Genomic DNA, 9173 nt, shown 5'->3' with positions numbered 1-9173 from the left:
ACTTTCTGTCTGTATGAACTTGACCATTCTCTAGGTACCTCACATAAGTGGAATTATGAAGTATTTGTCCTTTTGAGTCTGGGTTATTTCACTTAGCATAAGTCTTCAAGTTTCGTCTGTGTGGTAGCATATGTCCGCATTTCCTTCTTCCTCTTCTTTTTTTTGGGGGGGAGTGGGGGGGGCAGAATCTCACTCTCTTGCCCAGGCTGGAGTGCGGTGATGCCATCACAGCTCACTGCAGCCTCAAACTCCTGGGCACAAGTGATCCTCCCACCTCAACTTCGCAAGTAGCTGGGACTATAGGTGCACAACCATCACGCCTAGCTAATTTGTTGTTGGTAGTGGTGGTAGTCGAGACAGGGGTCTCACTATGTTGCAAAGGCTCGTCTCAAACTCCTGGACTCAAGCGATCCTCTCATCTCAGCGTCCCAAAGTACTGGGATTACAGGCATGAGCCACTGCACTTGGCCCTGTTTGTGTTGAATAACCAACCTCTCTTCATTCTCCCCTCCCACCCACACACCCTTCCCAGTCGCTGATAATGATCATTCTCCTCTCTACCTCCAAAGACTCTCTTAACACACATACTTGTTGAATAACTGATCATTAACTCCAGTAAAAAGAATTATGTAAGAGGATGAAAGTTAAGAAGATAAAGGATGGGGAGGATAGGAGGGACTTTGGGACCTCAAAAGGTTTAGATCCTGCTAAATGTACAAAGCTTTGATGAAGATCTGAAACAGATGAGAGGGCTCCACAGGGAAGATTTCTCACTCCTGGTTAAATTCACAGGCTCTGGAGTCAGACTACCAGGATTCATGTCTTAGTTCTCTTTATCCCTTCCTGGGTGTGAGAGCTCCAGCATGTTACTTAACCCCTCTCTGTAAAATGGTACCTAGCTCATAGCATTATTATGAAGTTTAAATGAGTTAACACATGCAAAACACTTAGAATAGTGCCTGACACATAGTATGCACTCAGTAAATGCAAACTCTATTAATAAAATTAGAATTGGATAAAGATTAGATTTAGAGTATGAATTAAATTAGAAATATCTCAAGAAAGTATATTAGGATGCTGGGTTGTCCACAATCTCATGCAGCCCTTTTGGTTGGGAAAGTAAGTTGACATTTTTTAAGCACCAACTTTGTGTCAGACTTGAGGATCATTATTATAGATTATTCACATTTCAGAGGTATGGAAAATGAGGACAGAAATGTTTAATTACTTGCCCACCATTATACATTTACCAAGGGGTTAAGCCTAGTCTCAAATTTAGTTTCAAAAGAAAACAGGCAAGGGGTAAAGTAGAGGGGCATAATGTTCCAGTTGCATCCAAAGGAGACCCTAATGTGGGGGCTTGGGGACTTTCAAGATGAGGGGCAAATCCTTGTGAGCCATTCCTAAGGAGGGAAAGCAGAGCTGCTCATCCTGGGACATTTTTCATGGGCCTGTTCTATAAGAGAACTTTCCCGAGGACATGGAAGTCCCAGGTCCATGTATATCGTAACCTCAGGGGCAGGTTTAGGGACTGTATACCCTCATGGCAGAGGCTGATGGTTGCTACCTCTATATTCATTCTTCCCTTTTTTCCTCAGTAATGAAACTGGTTTTTATCAGGGCACATGACTACCTAGAATAAAGACCACCTTTCCCACATTCTCCTTTGGAGTCTGGTGTCTCCATGATTATATTCTGGTCAATGAGGTATTAGAGTGCTGTGTGGCAACTTCTGAGAAATCTTCTTAAAAGCAAATGATGTAAGATTTTGGCTTCCTCCTTTGTCACTTCTTTGTCCGCTCCAGATGTGTGGCTAGGGCTCTAGCTACCATCTTGGAAACTGGCGGACCACAACAGAGGGATGTTGGAGCAGAGAGCTGAGAGGAGCCGGTGCTGTGGAGCTATTCCTGCCCTAAGCCATCTACATTGGGGGTTCTTTTAAGTGGGAGAGAAATGAGCTTTATCTTGCTTAAGCCACTATTTAATTTAGATTTAGGCCAGGCGTGGTGGCTCATACCTGTAATCCCAGCACTTTGGGAGGCTGAGGCAAGGTGGATCACCTGAGGTCAGAAGTTTCAAGACCAGCCTGGCCAACATGGTGAAACCCCGTCTCTGCTAAAAATACAAAAATTAGCCAGGCGTGGTGGCAGGCACCTGTAATCCCAGCTACTTGAGAGGCTGAGGCAGGAGAATCACTTGAACCTAGGAGGCAGAGGTTGTGGTGAGCCGAGATCACGTCACTGCACTCCAGCCTGGGTGACAAGAGCAAAACTCCGTCTCAAAAAAAAAAAAAAAAAAAAAAAAAAAAATTCTCTTGCCTTTTCTGTTAACTGAATTAACACTCATACCCCTGTTTAATACAATCCCACTTCTGATATGTGCACACTTGGGCCCATGCTGTGACCCACGCTGAAGAGACCAGTGTCCTGAAACAGAGCACCATCCCTTGCTCTACCACCCAGAGGAAGAGAAGAGTCCAGCCTCAGTTCCCAGTAGGGCTTCTTAGCTCTGCGTATCTTTCAGAATCTTCTATTAGACAAAGGCTGGCAGCCATGGAATCAACAACTTTATTTGTCTGTCTACTTAGAAAGCAAACTATGTAAACCTAATCATTGTAGCTCTGTTGGTTAAACAGTGATATGAATATGATGTTATTCATAAAACTGAAAAAAATGTTAATACATGAGTACAATTTTTTAGCTTTAATGTGTACCTGATTTTCCCCTTGGAAAATAAATATAAGTTGTTTCAGTGGCTAATTGTTAAAACCAACCCTGTAACCATTTGTTTGTTCATTTATTCATTCAAAATATAGTGTTTCAGGCCAGGAGCAATGACTCACGCCTATAATCCCAGCACTTTTGGAGGCCAAGGCAGGATTGCTTGATCCCAGAAGTTAAAGACCAGCCTGGCAATATAGTGAGACCTCATATCTATAAAAAAAATTAAAAATTAGCTAAGTGTGGTGGCACATGCCTACAGTCCCAGCTACTCAGGAGGCTGAAGTGGGAGGATCACTTGGGCTCGACAGGCAGGGGTTGCAGTGTGCCAGGATCACACCACTGCACTCCAGCCTGGGCAACATAGTGAGACCCTGTCTCAAAGAAAACAAAGTAACAAAACCCCAAAAAGCAGTGATTTATTCCTCTATTCAACAAGACATTAGCATTCTGAAGTAAAATGTTTAAAAAACACACACGGGCATGTTATCTAGCATCATGGGCAGAGTTCTACTTAACTCTTTTTTTTTTTTTTTTTTTTTTTTTTTTTTTTGAGACGGAGTCTTGCTCTGTCACCCAGGCTGGAGTGCAGTGGCCGGATCTCAGCTCACTGCAAGCTCCGCCTCCCGGATTCAGGCCATTCTCCTGCCTCAGCCTCCCGAGTAGCTGGGACTACAGGCGCCCGCCACCTCGCCCGGCTAGTTTTTTGGTATTTTTTAGTAGAGACGCGGTTTCACCGTGTTAGCCAGGATCGTCTGGATCTCCTGACCTCGTGATCCGCCCGTCCCGGCCTCCCAGAGTGCTGGGATTACAGGCTTGAGCCACCGCACCCGGCCTTAACTCTTGTTTTAAAAAGTTCTAGGTGTTAAGTAGAACCCTGCCCATCATGCTAGATAACCAGGGAATAAAAATGCAGAAACCTCACCCCTGGCAGTTCAGGAAATATACAGCTTTGCTGAGAACAGAAAAATAATATCCAGGAAGGAACTAGAGCTTATAATCAAATCTGGACTGGGACTTTTCTTGTTAAAGGCTATTCAAACACTGGGCATATTATATATATAAATATGAAGCTTCCATTAAAATAAATATAATAAATAAATAAATAAATAAATAAAGTAGCTGCCCATGAGGAGGAAAAAAGGAGAGTCAGTGGGTTGAACCTGAGGAACAGACCTCTGCGAACTCACCTGTAATGTGCTTATCTCACTTACTGAAAATTCTCAGCCATTTTACTGTTTTATCCCTCAAACGTCTCTGCTCCAGGAACCTTGCTTTCCCCTCTTCTTGCTGAAACATAAGCCGCTAAGATCTTACTGCATAAAATTAGGTGTGTGCGGGAGAGGGCTGACTAAATAATTTCTAAAATGATCTGAAATTCACAAATAACTATCATTTATTTCAGCACAAACTAATATGCCCGATAGTTGGCACTCACTGTCTCATTTAATTCTTATAACAACTGTGAGAGATACACACTATTGTTACATCCATTTTTCAGATCAAGAAACAAGACATGGGGAATTCAATATCATGCCAAATTTCTAAAGAATTGGCAGAATCCAGGACTGTCGGAGTGTCAACCTGTGTTCTTAGCACCTGTGCGTTTAGTTCATGTGCTATCCTCTCAAAACCTTCTTCCACCTCTCTCTGTCTCACACAGCATTGTTAACCCCTTTGTCACACTTACCCATTCTCCTTGTTCTATAACATTTATAGAAACATCTTTCCAAAATATGAATTCCTTAGAAGAGGAACTATATTTTGACCATCTTTATAACACTCTCTGCTTAGAACATAGGACCTGGCACACATTAGGTGTTCACATGTTTAGGTAATTAACTATACTAGTCACCAAAAACTTATCATTTTAATTAAAAGTGTATAGGCAGGTTCAAGCTATTCTCCTGCTTCAGCCTCCCAAGTAGCTGGGATTACCGACATGTACCACCACGCCCGGCTAATTTTTGTATTTTTAGTAGAGACGGAGTTTCACCATGTTGGCCAGGCTGGTCTCGAACTCCTGACCTCAAGTGATCCACCCACTTCGGCCTCCCAAAGTGCTGGGATTACAGTCATGAGCCACCGCACCCGACCTGTACTAGGTCTTTTGAAGGACACAAAGATAATTAAGGCATAGCTCTGTTCATCTGGAGCCTGAAGTTTAGGAGACAATACTGACACATAAACAAATTACTTGGCCACAAAGCTGACTGTGATAACGGGTAATACCCAGGGACATAAATGTAGCATTTCATTGAATTAGATTACATTGACTGGAAGATACATCATTATTCTAAGCATTACTAAGAAATAAAAGTTGATGCTAATTAAACTATGCTCACTATTGATTAGAAGATGCATCTTTATTGCAGAGATGTTAAAATGTTTTAAAAAGATGCCTCTTGAAAGAAGTACTACTAATACATGCTACAATATTGATGAATCTTGAAAACATTATACTAAATGAAAGAAGCCAGACAAAACAGGTCACATTTAGTCTGATTCTGTTTGTATGAAGTATCCTGAATAGGCAAATCTATAGAGACAGAAAGTAGATGAGTGGTTGTTAAGGCTAGGGAAGATGGAGGAACTAGTGGGTGACAGCTAAAGGGCAGGAGACTTCTTTTTAGCGTGATGAAAATATTCTAGAACTGATTGTGGGAATGGTTGCACAACTCTGTGACTTCTAAAAACCATTACATTGTGCACATTAAATAGGTGAATTTATAATATGTGAATAGTAGCTCAATACAATAGTCCTCCCTTATCCATGGTTTCACTTTCCAAGGTTTTAGTTACCCCATGTGGTCTGAGTGAGCACAGCACAATAACATATTTTGAGAGAGAGACCACATTCACATAGCTTTTTTTTTTGAGACTGAGTCTTGTTCTGTTGCCAGGCTGGAGTGCATTGGCGCAATCTCAGCTCACTGCAACCTCCGCCTCCCGGGTTCAACCAATTCTCCTGCCTCAGCCTCCCAAGTAGCTATGACTATAGGCGCATGCCACCATGCCTGGCTAATTTTTTGTATTTTTAGTAGAGATGAGGTTTCACCATGTTGGCCAGGATGGTCTCGATCTCTTGACCTCGTGATCCACCCACCTCGGCCTCCCAAAGTGTTGGGATTACAGGCGTAAACCACCATGCCCGGCATTCACATAACTATTATTATAGTATATTGTTATAATTATTCTATTTTGTTATTAGCTAATCTCTTACTGTGCCTAGTTTATAAGTGAAACTTTAACATAGGTATGTACATAGGTATGCATAGGATAAAAACATAATGCATATGAGGTTTAGTGCCATCTGTGGTTTTAGGCATCCACTGGGGGTCTTGGAACATATCCCCTGCAGATAAAAGGGGACTACAGTATAGCTGTGATCAAAGAACTGTGCCACTTAGAATCAAGAAAATATGAGAATACACCTTCTAGGTACCCATAAAAATAAATCAAAATAAAAAATATATAAGAATAGCATAATGGGAGTGCAGGGGCTGGGAGAGATATTAAGTCAGGTAGGTAGGGATCTAGAAAGCTTTTTGGAGTGGGCATGGACACACAATATGTGCCATACAGACATAGAAAAGTGGATAGGAAAAGAGGATCTGGCAGAGGTAGCAGCTTAAGCAAAGCCCAGAGGCAAGAGTGCCGGATGATGTTTAAGCAGATGCTGAAGGAAAGGAGCTGTGGTGGAAGGGGAGGCTGGAGAGGCAGGCTCGCCCACACCGAGGAGCACACCCACGCCAGGCTACAGGCTGCAGCTTTTCAACAGGTCAAGAAAAGCCCTGACATTTCCCCAAGTGCCAGTCTTTAAAATTTGGCAACTCCATATACAAAGGAAATGTACTATGAAGGCTTCTTCTAGTCACAGGGCACTGTTACTGACCCAGCAGGCAGTAAAATCCCCTTTGGAACTTGGAGCCAGATGACAAAAAGGTTAGAAAGGCAAAGGGCATTGTCACCGGAAGCACGGTGTTTAAACAGACGCTGGGAAAAACTAGGGTTTCTGATAGTGAGCCAAGAAATTCCAAAGGTCACATCAGCAGAGCCAGGAAGCGGAAAGAAAGAAGTCATCACCATGCTAGGAGCCACACAGGAGGAATCAGAGTCACACTTTCTACTCCAAAGGGATTGAAAACTGAGAGTAAAATGAAATGGGGATGGGGAAGGGGGCAGAGTGAGGGAATGAAAACAACAGCCACACCAGCCTGAGGGAGGCCAGCCTCATTCCAGAAGGAGTTCTTGGGCTCAAAATGCTGTGGTTTGGGAGCTGAAGCCTGAATTTGCCTGCCCTGCACTAAGCGGCATGAGCCTGGGGCCAAGGGGAACAGCAGGGTGCATGGGAGGTAGGGACAGGGTTAGAAAGGCAGGCTCCCTGGACAACTCTCCTAAGTCCTCCAGGGAGGGAGTTGAGCCGGGGACCCCTGGCTCGCCTGCTGGGCAGGGGGCAAGGGCAGCCCCTGGGTGCTCTTCTCCTGTTCTTAGGAAGAGGATTCCAGGTAGCTCTGCTCATTCATCCCAGCTCCAAAGCGGGCAGTGTACGTGTGGAGCAGTGGAAGGGCTAGAGACTGTATGGCAGTTGAGACCCCCCCACCAAAATCAATAGAAGAAAATGATCAGGCTCTCATCTGGGTCTCTCTGTTCTTTACTTATCTCTTCAGTTTCCAGTAGAGCTTTGGAAGTTTTAAGTGAGATGATCTCTCAACTTCAATGATATAAACATCATAGTCCACTGTTTTCCTTTCCAAAAATGCTGACACAGTTCCCAAGATGTACAGAGCACTGTGAACTGTGAAATTTTGCTTCAGAGGACGTGTCCTTTCATGTAGAAGAATACTGTGCAGGCTACTCAATACAAAGCACAGTGGCAGGCCCCAAAATAAAGAAAGAAAGAAAGTGAGTTACTGGCAATGTGCGCTCAATTGAATTGAAGTGTTTATTTACCTGGAGTGGAAGCCCACCCACTCCCACAAAGGGCTGGAGGCCCCTGAATTGCAGTTTTGTGCCTGTTAATACCCACAGCCTTTGGAGATTCAGTACTGAGGGACGTCAGGCAGTCTGGCTTTTTCCAAACAAAATCTGAAACCTTCTCCTCTGGGTCTCCTCATAAAGAGCAGTTACAGGAAGAACTGCTTGGCCAGTCCCGTGGATCTGATAAGACTCTTGTTTTCTTCCTTAGGGTTAAAGGAGGCCTGTACCCTGCCTCTTTCTGGACCCATGCTCAGCTCTGCTCTTCTCAGCCCAAAGGCTGTGGCACCTGGGCATTGGGTCCAGTAGGGCAGGATGGGGCAGAGGAGTCTTAGTCTGGAAGGGCTATGGGCTTTTTTAAAAGTAGTGTGACTGAAAGTGGGCATTTCCTGTCAAAATGGAAGATAGCTGAATGTGGGCTTGGAGAATGCCTGGGAATTCATTTGGGCTCAGCCCTAGATGAAAAGCTTAAGGACTTCCTTGCTCAGAGATGCTGATTCTGTAAGGTCTGGGATCAGTGCAGGAAACTGCATATTGAAAAGCATCCTGGATCACACTTTTAATTAGGAATGTTGAAACAGGGCCAGGTGTAGTAGCTGATGCCTATAATCCCAGCACTTTGGGGGGCTGAGGCGGACGGATCACCTGAGGTCAGGAGCTCGAGACCAGCCTGGCCAACATGGCGAAACTCCGTCTCTACAAAAATACAAAAAAATTAGCTGGGCATAGTTGCATGTGCCTGTAGCCCCAGCTACTTGGGAGGCTGAGGCATGAGAATCTCTTGAACCCAGGAGGCAGAGGTTGCAGTGAGCCAAGATCATGCCACTGCACTCCAGCCTAGGCGATAGATAGAATGAAACTCTGTCTCCAAAAACAAAACAAAACAAAACAAAACACCAAAAACAAACAGAAATGTTGAAACAGAAGCTATGTATGAGACATCATCACAGGTCCTAAAACTCACCTACCTTTATCGTCGGGAGAAGGCCCTTCTCCTGGGTAAGCTGCCTAAACCTACCACCACCTGCTATTCAACCTTAATCACATCACCTTTACAGCACCCTCCACACACAGTCTGAAGCAATTCCAGGAGACACCAAAACACTTGCCCATTATCCTCTTTCCAATTGCAGTGGGTTTGCTCATGCAGTTCCCTCCCCCTGTAATGTCAACTCCTCTGTCTGTACCTATCAAAACCCTATCTGTCCCAAAACCCTACCTCAAGTGCCACCTCTTCCATGAAGTCTTCCTTTACCTTTTTAAACAACAGGTTCCTCTTTCCTCTGAACTTAGATAAGTCCCATTTTTCCTCTATACTATTCATGATACTTACCTTGTTTTGTTCATTTGTTGTGGTCATTTGTGCACATATTTATTCTCACTGCTAGACTGAGTTCCTGGATGCTACAGCTCATACCTTACATCATCCATACTACCTGGTTTTGGACATACATGGCACAACTGAAAAGTACTCTC

Source organism: Macaca fascicularis, chromosome 5 (genome assembly GCF_037993035.2).
Source record: "Macaca fascicularis isolate 582-1 chromosome 5, T2T-MFA8v1.1".
In the NCBI taxonomy this organism is placed as follows: Eukaryota; Metazoa; Chordata; class Mammalia; order Primates; family Cercopithecidae; genus Macaca; species Macaca fascicularis.
This window is presented reverse-complemented; position numbering follows the sequence as displayed.